General features: G+C 45.7%; 1 pseudogene; it reads left to right on the top strand.

The window, feature by feature from the left end:
* Nucleotides 1-7,544: 7,544 nt before the first annotated feature.
* On the top strand, nt 7,545-8,388 carry LOC144107900 (uncharacterized; annotated as a pseudogene).
* Nucleotides 8,389-10,639: the final 2,251 nt, after the last annotated feature.

Raw genomic sequence — 10,639 nt, 5'->3', positions numbered from 1 at the left:
TGTAATTAAGCCACGCAGGCTTCCGGTCGAATACCCTGATTTGGGTGGAACAGACCGGACTGCTCCACGGAGCCGCTGTTGCTCGTCGACTGCTCCCAATCTGTCAGTGGAACAAGCGATGCGCGATCCACATCTGTCTTTCGAATAGATCTGCTCCGAAAAAACTTAGAAAAATTCGTATCGAAGTGCTGCGGATCTGAGATTAGAATTCACCATAAGAAAGGCTCACAATTTCAACTCCTTTTATTAAACATAATTATACCTCAGAGAACATGTAAGCACTAAGCAAGTCGGGCTCATTAATTTATATGGCTGATAAAGCGTACAGGATTGTGCGCTTGCATTGCAGGGGAGTTTCGCCTAGAATGTACTTAACTAAACTGGGTCTTCACTGTTCTAGAGGACGCCTCGACGGACAATCCTGCCCATCGTGATGCACGTGCTACAGCGATGGCGGCGTTATCATTGTCATCGTATCTCCGGCCTTCGTCACCGCATTCACATGTGGAAACTACAACGGCGCACTGTGATAGCGCACTGCGCCCAATCTTGACCGACTAGTGGCACCTGCATCGGCGGTGCCGCTACAGAGAAGCATTCGAAATCCGTGGTTCCTTGGGATTTACGTCTGCCGTGTCCTTCACTCAACTGCGCCTTCATTGTTCTCGGTGAGTGGAAACACTTTATTCCAATGTACTTTCTTCTAAGTCTTTTCCGAAAATACCAGTGTATGTGTGAAGCTTCTCTGTGCGCGTTTTGGAATGGGTGCTGACGCTGCCACATACCGCGTACGATTCGGCTACTTCAGTTAGAGGGTATTCCGTCTCGCCATGTTGAGGCGTAGCAATACCGAGCCACCGGTTTGCTTTTAACTATAGGTACTGCCCTGAAGGCTAGCTTGTCACGATATAATTCTGTTTGGGTTACCTTCTACTCTGTTGCGGAGACGTCGCGAGGAACCCGGGTCCCGACAAATAAGATGCAATCATTGGTGCTTTGAAAAATGCTGCGTCATCTCAAAGTAAATTTCAAAAAGAAGTACTAAGGAAAATGAAGGATATGTCAGCCAGTCCAACGGACATCAAGAAATGTCTTTCGAAGATAGAGAACACATTGGCAGATTTAAAATATCTCATTTGTTAAGGACGCAGTCCACGACTTGAAAACAAACGTACTGGCTCGTGCGCGTTCGTGTGGCGGTCAAAGCAGTGTGACTAACTTTGCGGATGACATGAACAACCGCATACGCCAAAAGAACTTAATATTCATGGGCTTACCTGAAAAAGAAAAGGTTTCTGATTTGTGGCTCTATGGGAGTTTTAATGTCACAAAGCAACTCAGGCTATGAGGGATGCCGTAGCGAAGGGCTCCGGAAATTTCGACCACCTTGGGTAGTTCAACGTGCACTGGCATCGCACAGTACACAGGCCTCTAGAATATCACCTCCATCGAAATTTCATAGCCGTGGCCGGGATCGAACCCGCTTTTTCGGGTCAGCAGCCGAGCCTCATAACTACAGACCCACCGCGGCGGCAAAGGAAAGAAAGATTACGAGGCCTCAGAGTCACTTGTCGACTTTTGCAGTAAGCATATTGATGAACAGTTTAAAAATATTTAGCCCGCCATCGCATCGGTGCTCGAAAGGCAGAGCAGAACCGCCCCATAATTAAATTTTCAACTAAAAAACCAAACGCCTGATTCTTGGCAATGCATATAAGCTCGAAGACGTTAGAAACCCCAACGTTTATATCGAAGATTTTTCACCTCGGACCTAATTTTGCCAGCAAGAACTTCGAAATTTCAGCCATCTAAACCGTGATCGAAACTAAAAAGCGAGGAATTTTTTTGACAAAGATATTCGCTCGAAGAAGCAGTACCGATATGATGCGATGAATGGCAAGGCCTGTTCATGCGCTCCTCAATGTCGCCAACCATCGCCAACCGAAGCAGTCGACAATCAAATCAGCCAACCATGACGAGCTACCGCTCGGCAAAGCACGACCAAAACACTATTTTCCATCACCTCAGCAAATTTTATAAGCATTATCAATATGCAAGACCAGCCTGCCTCTTTCATCTATACTTGCGCTGCTGACGCCATTGTCTTGAACAGAAACGTGCTCAACTCCACAAATGGCCTGTTCAGAAGTTCACATTTCAAATTTGGTTTTCATCTTCCATAAATATAGAGCAGATAAAAGAGCTGGTAATGTCATAATTAGTGTGCGAAAAGACATGACTACAAGGGGTATCACTGTATGCAGTGGACATTAAATTTTATGGGTTTGTTGCTTCGTGCTCGAGCTTACAGTAGTTATCGGTGCACGTTACAAGCCGTCGGATTATTCTACTGGCTTTGTTGCAGAGTTAAACTTTGTTTTAAAGCATGTTCAGAGCAAGTACGTGAACCCGCCCATCATCCTGGCCGGAGACTAACTTCCCATGCATCAGTTGGTCATCTATTTCAATTGCTGATAACGGTCAGCCCCGTTGAACTTCTGTTTTTCTCAATTTGATGCATTTATTTCAACTGAGTCAACTTTTTCGTCTCCCACAAGGGCTGATACCACACTTGATTTAGTTTTTACAACTCACCCGAACGTGCCACAGGGAAAGTACTTAATGTATCAGTCACCACCTTGTTGTTCACTTTGTGTTCCAGGCAGCCACTCCGAAGGTCTATCTGTATTAAAGTAATTGATTCATGGCTTTGCTTGAGAGGACTTGAACAGTATTAATGACGACTTTGATAGCTAGTGTTATTTATTTCAGCCTACATACTCTAATCGAACTGTCACTGAAAACTGTTCACTTTTCAGTGATATAGTGAACAGTTTGCATGAAAAAATACATTACTAAAAGCCGGTTTTCAACGGCATTGAAGGATGAATGGGTCACGAGGGATATCAAAACGGTGTCTAAACCAAAAAAAAAGGCACAAGTTTAACCCAGCGAAACCTAATTAACCAAAGCGAAAGCTTGAAAGCTAAGGCTGAAAGCTTGTCTAGACTTGGTTGTTGCTTGGTGGTAATACCTTACGTTTAGCCAAGGGTTACCAGACAAACTTTAATGCTTTCGCTTTGGTCACTCCCTTCGTCTGTGTGCGGCAGACTCTCTGCGAGTATACTTCTACTCGATGATCCGATTAGGCCTGTCGTCTTCTACACCTCTGAGAGGCAGACAGTTCACGAGGCGTCTGGCCTGCATCGTCCATGATGACTGGTGGCGTTCAATTCTCGAGAGCTTTTGATATCCGTGTGCACCGGCTAAGTCTAGCTAGACAGAGCGAGCGCACGGCTCCGGCGTAGCTGCGGTTGAATGACGGCATGGCTGTCACGTGACTAGGCAGAGGCGAGCGCTCTGTTTCGGTTGTGGCGGCTTAGTGACATCATAGCTCTCACATGGCTTCTCCTCTGCTCGAGGTCAAACTCGCGCACGCGGCGAAGAAGCTGCGGAGGTGAGTAGCAATTGCTTTCGCTTTTAAAAATAAATGCCTGTATGCGAAAGGCGTGAGCAGTGGAGCGCACGTAGACTGGACTGCGTACCTATGCTTTGCAAAGAGATGCAAGCGGAAACGGAATAAGCGAAACGTAAATTCCTTTATGTTGACATGCCGAACCAAGCAAAAAGACGCCATTTTCATCGAATTTAGGAAGGCGTTTGATCGTGGGGCTCATAAGCGCCTGGTATATATAATCAGCAGAATTAACAAGATTACCTCGACCAGAGAATTCAATCGGTCATATATATACATATATATATATACATATATATATATATATATATATATATATATATATATATATATATATATATATATATATATATATATATATATATATATATATATATATGATCCCGATCAAACATTATATATATTACATCACCAATCAGATTATTCGCTGATGATTGTGCAATTTACCGTTTAATCTCTTTGCTCGCTTACTGTGTTATTACAAAACAATTACTCGAAATGTCTACATTATTACATAGGTGGTTCTCTTAATAGCAAACTAAGTTAATGCGTTTCAGTAACCGCTGTCACGTTCTGTCAAACACCTGCAGCATCAACTATACTGAAATAGAGTCTGTTGAATCTTTCAAATACTTAGCAGTGTATTCAACCCCTAGTTTTTCATAGAGCACTCATATCAGTCCCGTTCTGAATAACACATATGAAACTTCAGGATTTATTCGCCGGTCACTTTGCAACGCTATCAAAACACACGCGACTAATTGCTTATACCTCGTTGGTGAGACGGAAGCTAGAAAATCCGTCATCCATTTGGTGTCCTCATCAGCCGTACCTTATTAACAAATTAGAGACAGTGCAAAGCAGGGCCAGCCGATTCATCGCAGGTATGTGCTCGCGTTTCTCAAGCATAACAGTAATAAGCAAACACCTTAACCTCGCTAGGTTGGAATGCAAACGACAAATATCACGTCCTGGCTTTGCCGCTATTTAGGCCTGCAATGCGCACATTTCATCGACTTGACCACATCAAAAAAATTCAACATCCATTTACGGGAAGAGAAGTAGTCAGATTTTCTTTTCTTTCCCCTGGCGATAAGATAATCGAGTGCTGTCCCCCATTCCGCGGTTAACAATGTTGATTTCGGTAAAGTTGTCTAAGTACTAAACGATAATCTGACAGAGTAGGTGCGCGAAATTTATCTTTTTGCCGTTTGTTTTGCATTCTTGGCGGTTGGTGTTTTTTTTCTTGAAAAGTCTTTGAGTAAGTTGCACTCCATGCTTACATGCTTTCATTCAGGGCTATTGTATTTCTTACCGTTGGATCCTTAACGCTTTATGATGTGTTCCTGCAGTCAGGTATATTACTAGTGTAATTAGTTAACTATATTTTGAGAGATTTTCTCTCTCCCCCCGCTCCCAATCTAACGCCCACATTAGCGTTCAGAGTAAGAAATAAAAAAAGTAAAAATAGCGTAAACGCCAAATTAACTCATTTCGGTTTCTCGCTGGCCCTTAGGCAGGAAGAATTAAACATAACCATCTTCTAAACATTCTCATTCTCAATGCTCATAAGTCACTTAAAACTAAACACCACGCAGATGCAATGGAAGACCCTGGAGCACCTCATGGAGACCCAAGAAAGCCTACTGCAGCGCCCGAAGCATCCTCTTCCGGCTTCCCATCGCCACGTACAGATGGCGCAAGGAGTTACATCACAAGCCCCTTTGCCAGCTTCCATGCCTCTTGTACAGCAACGGATGTTCAGCCATGCCACATCATCCACCAGCTTACCCAATGGAACGCCTTCCTCTTCCCTGCGCGTTTTAAGCTGCAAGAATTAGCGGGTACTCGCAGCCGCCTCTCCCTGTCAAGTTTCTCCAATTCTGGCCTTGATCTGCCCCATCCATCGGAGTCCGAATCGTCGCAGGGCGAGAGAGCTCTGCACCGGCTACTCACGACCCATCACTGCATCGTGTCTTTTCACGCCACACCTCCGCGTTCTGGTAGTTGCGAGACGCTCCTCTGTGACGCCCTTCGGCGCAACACGTCACTCAAGACATTAAAGCTGCAGCTCTCGGGATGGGCAATATCGAACGATCTTGCGGAGGCCATCCAGTGCTTGACCAGCCTCGAAGAGATTGAATGCACTGTGAGCACTGATTGTCATGAGAACGTTTTTGCGGCACTGTGTACACTGCTCCGGACGTCTTCGTCTTTGACTTCACTGAGAATGTACGGCTTGTTCCTTACGCAGCAGGAGAACGCAATGCTGGCAGCACTGAAGGGGAACTCAACGTTGAGAGAATTTAGTATGGGCGGATCACTTGAGCTGGAATCATCCGTAGAGGCATTCACCAACTACATCAGGTTCACCACAGCATTAAAAACTCTGTGCATAGGAGCTGGAAATTACGAAAGGCAACAAGCGCTTCTTCGAGGAGTTTTACAAAATCGAACCCTCTCGTCTTTAACCCTCACGGAATTCATTTGTAACGAACAAAGTACTCGAACTGTAGGCAGAATACTTCGAGAAAATGAGGTCCTTCTGGTCTTCAGCATCATCTCAACCAATGATAGCATTAGACCTGACTGCCACAGGGACTCTGACTGGGTAGCGGCGCTGTCTGAAAACAAAACGTTAGAAGAACTCACTCTTCCATTGACGATATGGCCCCCTGCCATCTGGGCAAACTTCTTCAGAATGTTAACAAAAAGCTCCAACATGAAAAAAGTGTATATTACAAATGTCTGCGCCGAATATTCTCCGTTATCGTCGATCTGTAGTGCCCTAGAAGAGAGCGGCGCTGAAGAAATGGTTTCTTTCGGAAACTACTTAGTAATTAGCAACGCTGATCTGATAAAGTGCAAGGCATTTTCAGGAATATATCTATTTAGAGCAGCTACGGACAATGTGAGATTAGAAGCTATACGACAGCTACCACAATGCCCTCACCTAACTCACCTTGCTATGAACGTTTCCAGAGGAGAGCTCACGATGTCTTTAGCCCTCGCAGATTATGTAAAGTCAACACCGTACCTCCGAAAGCTACAGCTGAGCGTTGGCAGGGGTGCGGATATGGCTGAAAACTTGTCTAACGAATGGTGGACAGTTATCGTAAAGAGTATTTGTACAAATGCAAGCCTAAAAGAGCTGTTAATCTGGGCAGACAGCATAGAGGAGGAAGACTTCCAGGGATTAGCGGACTCGGTCAGACATAGCCAGAGCGTCAGAACGTTCTTCTTGGTCAACTGGACTGCTGCAAATACCAGCGCGTTTGTGACACGTCTCTCGACTGGCTTGCTGGTAACTACACCTTGCGCAGCGTTAAAGTTCACGGCCGACTGGACGCGGAGGCGACCAGGAGCTGGTTGGCGATCGCCGATACTACTAGGAGAAACTCCGGCATTTTGGCTCGGGCGATGCAATTTACCGAAGGCGGTCGACTCGACAGGTATTTATATTTTGGCGTTAATCGATTTCAGAGAATACTTGCCTGAACGATAAAATTGTCTCGTATTTGTGCTTATCTGTGTATAATTCTTAGTGCTAGTTATGATTTCATTACGGTAAATCAAAGTTGAAACCGTTTGTGTGAAATATTCCGCAGCAATTTATGTAGCGCGGGAAGCTCTCATTTCATGTCGTGGATTACCCATCTGGCTTCTAATTGTTGAAGCCACTCAGAATTAATTTCGCTGTTTGATAGCAGCGTATACGCGTGTCCTACTCAGATAATAGTTTTTGTTTTCCTACCGACTGTAGTCCTGGTCTGGGAAAAATGACGCATTAGGAAAAGATGTGGACGAAAGGACGAAAAAATGGTTGAGGTACAATCCGGCTGAACCTAGCACACGGCGAGAGCTTCGTTTTGTATGAGCACATGGTTATGCGTGGTTACATGGATACATATCCGGCGATGAGAATTTCTGCTCCGAAGGTCATGGTTTAGTAACCACTGCTCCTCGGCCACGTGGCTGCTGACCATTATTTGTGACTATGCCATATCACTGCTATGCACAGATAGGACGGATAATCATGCATTGTTACTCTTGGCCAATTCCGAGAAACATGCATCTATATATACACAAGCCGAGAAGAAAGGCAAGATTGGAAGCCCACGAAAGAAGCTTCGCCGGGAAAAAAAGGCGTATTATACGTTTACCCAACCACATACAGAGAACGATACGGCTCCGTAGCCAGCGTGGTGGATCGCCAGCTCAGGGAAATCAACGGCGCTTTGATCAAAACCAACAACATTCTTGAGGCAGGGGAAGCAGCAATTGCACTCGCCATCACTCATCAGGGCGAGGGGCCCCATGCACACATAATTACTGACATGAAAGAGGCGTCCAGAAGGCACGGCATTGCACGCATATCCACTGCGGCCATCCGCAAACTCAAAGCGAGAACAAACACCTTTACGAGATGCTTGAACACGCTGACACCAGGTCATGAGGCTCTCAAAGGGAACCAACGCGTGGACGCCAACGCTCGAGCATACGCCCACCGGGAGGCGCACACCGAAGGGGAACTAGACGCAGTCACCAGACGGTATAGAGCCATCTTGGAACAACAAAAAGCCATCAGGAGGACCTACCCTCTCCCCACAAAAACCTTAGTAGAGAGCAGTTGGTTGCCTGGTGACAACTTCAGACTAATATGTACCCCCAATCTCAGTTTACTAAGCGAAATCTATCCTTCAACATATGACAGCAATTGCCCGCTCTGTGGGGAACACTCAACGCTTTATCACGTTACACGGGCCTGTCAGAAAACGCAGGCAGTACCAATAAACCACACACGCACACCTGTGCAGTGGGAGGCTTCGCTGTCTTGCTCGAAGCCTCAAGAACAACTCAAGCTGATCGACAGTGCTGGCAAGACAACAATGGCCACTGGGGCCCTGGACTGAGGGACCTATCTACGCCGCGAGGATATCCCTTAGCAATGAAGTTTTCCATTCATTCGTTCTTCGCGCTGTGTGCTCTTGGCCTGAGTTTGGTCGGGCATCCAGGTCAATCGCGCAAAGCCAGGTGAAACTCTTAGTTGTACCTCGAGCAGTAGAACCCTCGCTCTAAAATACACACTGCCGCGCCAGTCCTCCCAGAGCATGTCGCATCTACCTGGACAAACATTGACGCTGCTTAATTGCGTAGTCCCGGCGACGAGTTGGCTGAGAGGACGGGAGAGTTTGGCGATATGTTAAAACTGCTGTTTTTGTGATAGCGGGATGCTGTGTTGTGGTGGTGGTGAAAACATTTATTAATCTTAGAGAGAGGTGTTGGGGGTCATGACCTGAAAGGTCACGCCCTTACAACCACTAGGTGGGATGCCTAGTCAGGCACCCGCCCCAATGGCAGTTGCCGCAGCCCGGGCGCGCTGCGTTAAAGCCCTTTGGGCCTCGAGGGTGCAGCAGCCGGACAGGGTCGCCTCCTAGTCCTCTCGAGTAGGGTTTGGGATAGGGGGTAGGGAAGAGTTTTGCTGTCAGGCTCACATCATGTGGTAGGTGTCAGACACCTCCCCACAGTGTGCCCACCGCCCGTCGAATTGAGGATCGAAATGGTTGAGTTGCTGTGTTGTGCCATTATCGCGGTACTGGAGGAACCATGATTCCGTGATGCGTCATCATGACGCTCGGGCCTATACAGGGTGTTTAACTGATGACTACACAAGCTTTAAAAATAGACTTTTTCAATTACAAGAGCGCTTTCTTCGGCATAGCGTTGTGATGGGTGTAGTACATTAGAACATAACTAAGACATGCTAACTGGCTGGTTAACTAATACTGAAAAGCTAACTTTTAACTATTACCTTTAGGTTTCTTAAATAATGAGTGTCGTGTAGCCCACCGTTATGTAATGTCCATGTAAGTTTCTAGAATTTCAAAAACGCGGTTACCCTGGGCGCTGTTGCCGAACAAACTCTGGCTACATAGCGCCAAAATACATGCGGTTTCGAAAAGCCTGCAGGCAAAGTAACCTATTCATTAAACACAACTAGTTGAAATAGCCAGAATTTGTTCTGCCACAGAGCCAAGGGTAACCGCTTTTTCGAAATTCTAATAACTGATATAGATGTTATTTACGGTGGGCTGAACGCCTTTCAATAGTTAAGGAGCCAACAGTAATGGCTAAAAATGCAAATATTTTATCTATTTAACCAACCTGCTAGTTAGCACGTCTTAGGCGTATTCTAATGCAATGTACTGCTGGCAATTCTATGACAGAAAAGCTCTCTTCTAACTCGGAAAGCCTATTTTTAAAGATTGTGTAAAATCTTAGGTGGAACAACGTGCATTATCCCCTTTGCTTTTCAATATACGGCAGTCGTTCGCCGCCCACGTCTGGCGTCAGTCATACCAGTTTTAAACTGCAATTTTTCGGGAGCATAATGGAAATCGTGCACCTGCTTCAGAAGACGTTCACCATATAATGATATATGTTTACTTGTTACCGTTTTAAGAATATGAGAACGCGCTGTAGGATGCTTCGGCAAGTTCAGGGTAATGGGCCTTTTTCTAGAACTGGCCTTCGTAGTTCTTGAAACGCTCGTTATTTGCTAGTTAACAAAGTTTAGTTGGACAGCAAATGCAATCCTTAATTTTGCCGCATATTTTTTCAAAATAAAAGTTATAGAGCAAGTGACAATATACCAATGATGGTTTCTTTTTTTTTCAAAGAACATTTACAACGTTTACACGCTTCTTTTCGTGCCCAGAGTAAAGCCCACAAGATTTTGACGCTTCCATTTGAAAATTTACTCTCGGATCGCGATGTTACTAGCATCAAACTCACCCCAACTGAAGGACTTCGGGAGCACAAAGCGGAATGACTTGAACAGGCCTTTGGTCACCTTAAGGTTCTTTGCTGAACGTAGACACCATTTTATCATGACGTAGTAGTAGGAGCGCGGCAAGGCCGTTGGCTTTATGCAGAGAAATCTGCAGGCTGTCCCAACGTGGTGAAGACTTTCCGCAGCATCACAATACACCGTTTTCACAGTAAGTGGCGCCCTCTGGTGAGTGCCGAATATTCGTCTGCCACTGGTTCAAAACAAAAGAAACGTGGGAGACGCAGGCGCTCTAAGCGCCAAGTGTGTGCATGACAGCGGCCGCCATCTGTCGTATGCGCCTGTCACTGATGTGAACTGCGCATGCGCAGTAG

Source organism: Amblyomma americanum, chromosome 10 (genome assembly GCF_052857255.1).
Source record: "Amblyomma americanum isolate KBUSLIRL-KWMA chromosome 10, ASM5285725v1, whole genome shotgun sequence".
Taxonomy (NCBI): Eukaryota; Metazoa; Arthropoda; class Arachnida; order Ixodida; family Ixodidae; genus Amblyomma; species Amblyomma americanum.
Note: the sequence above shows the minus strand (reverse complement) of the source record. Positions and strands in the feature narration are given on the sequence as shown.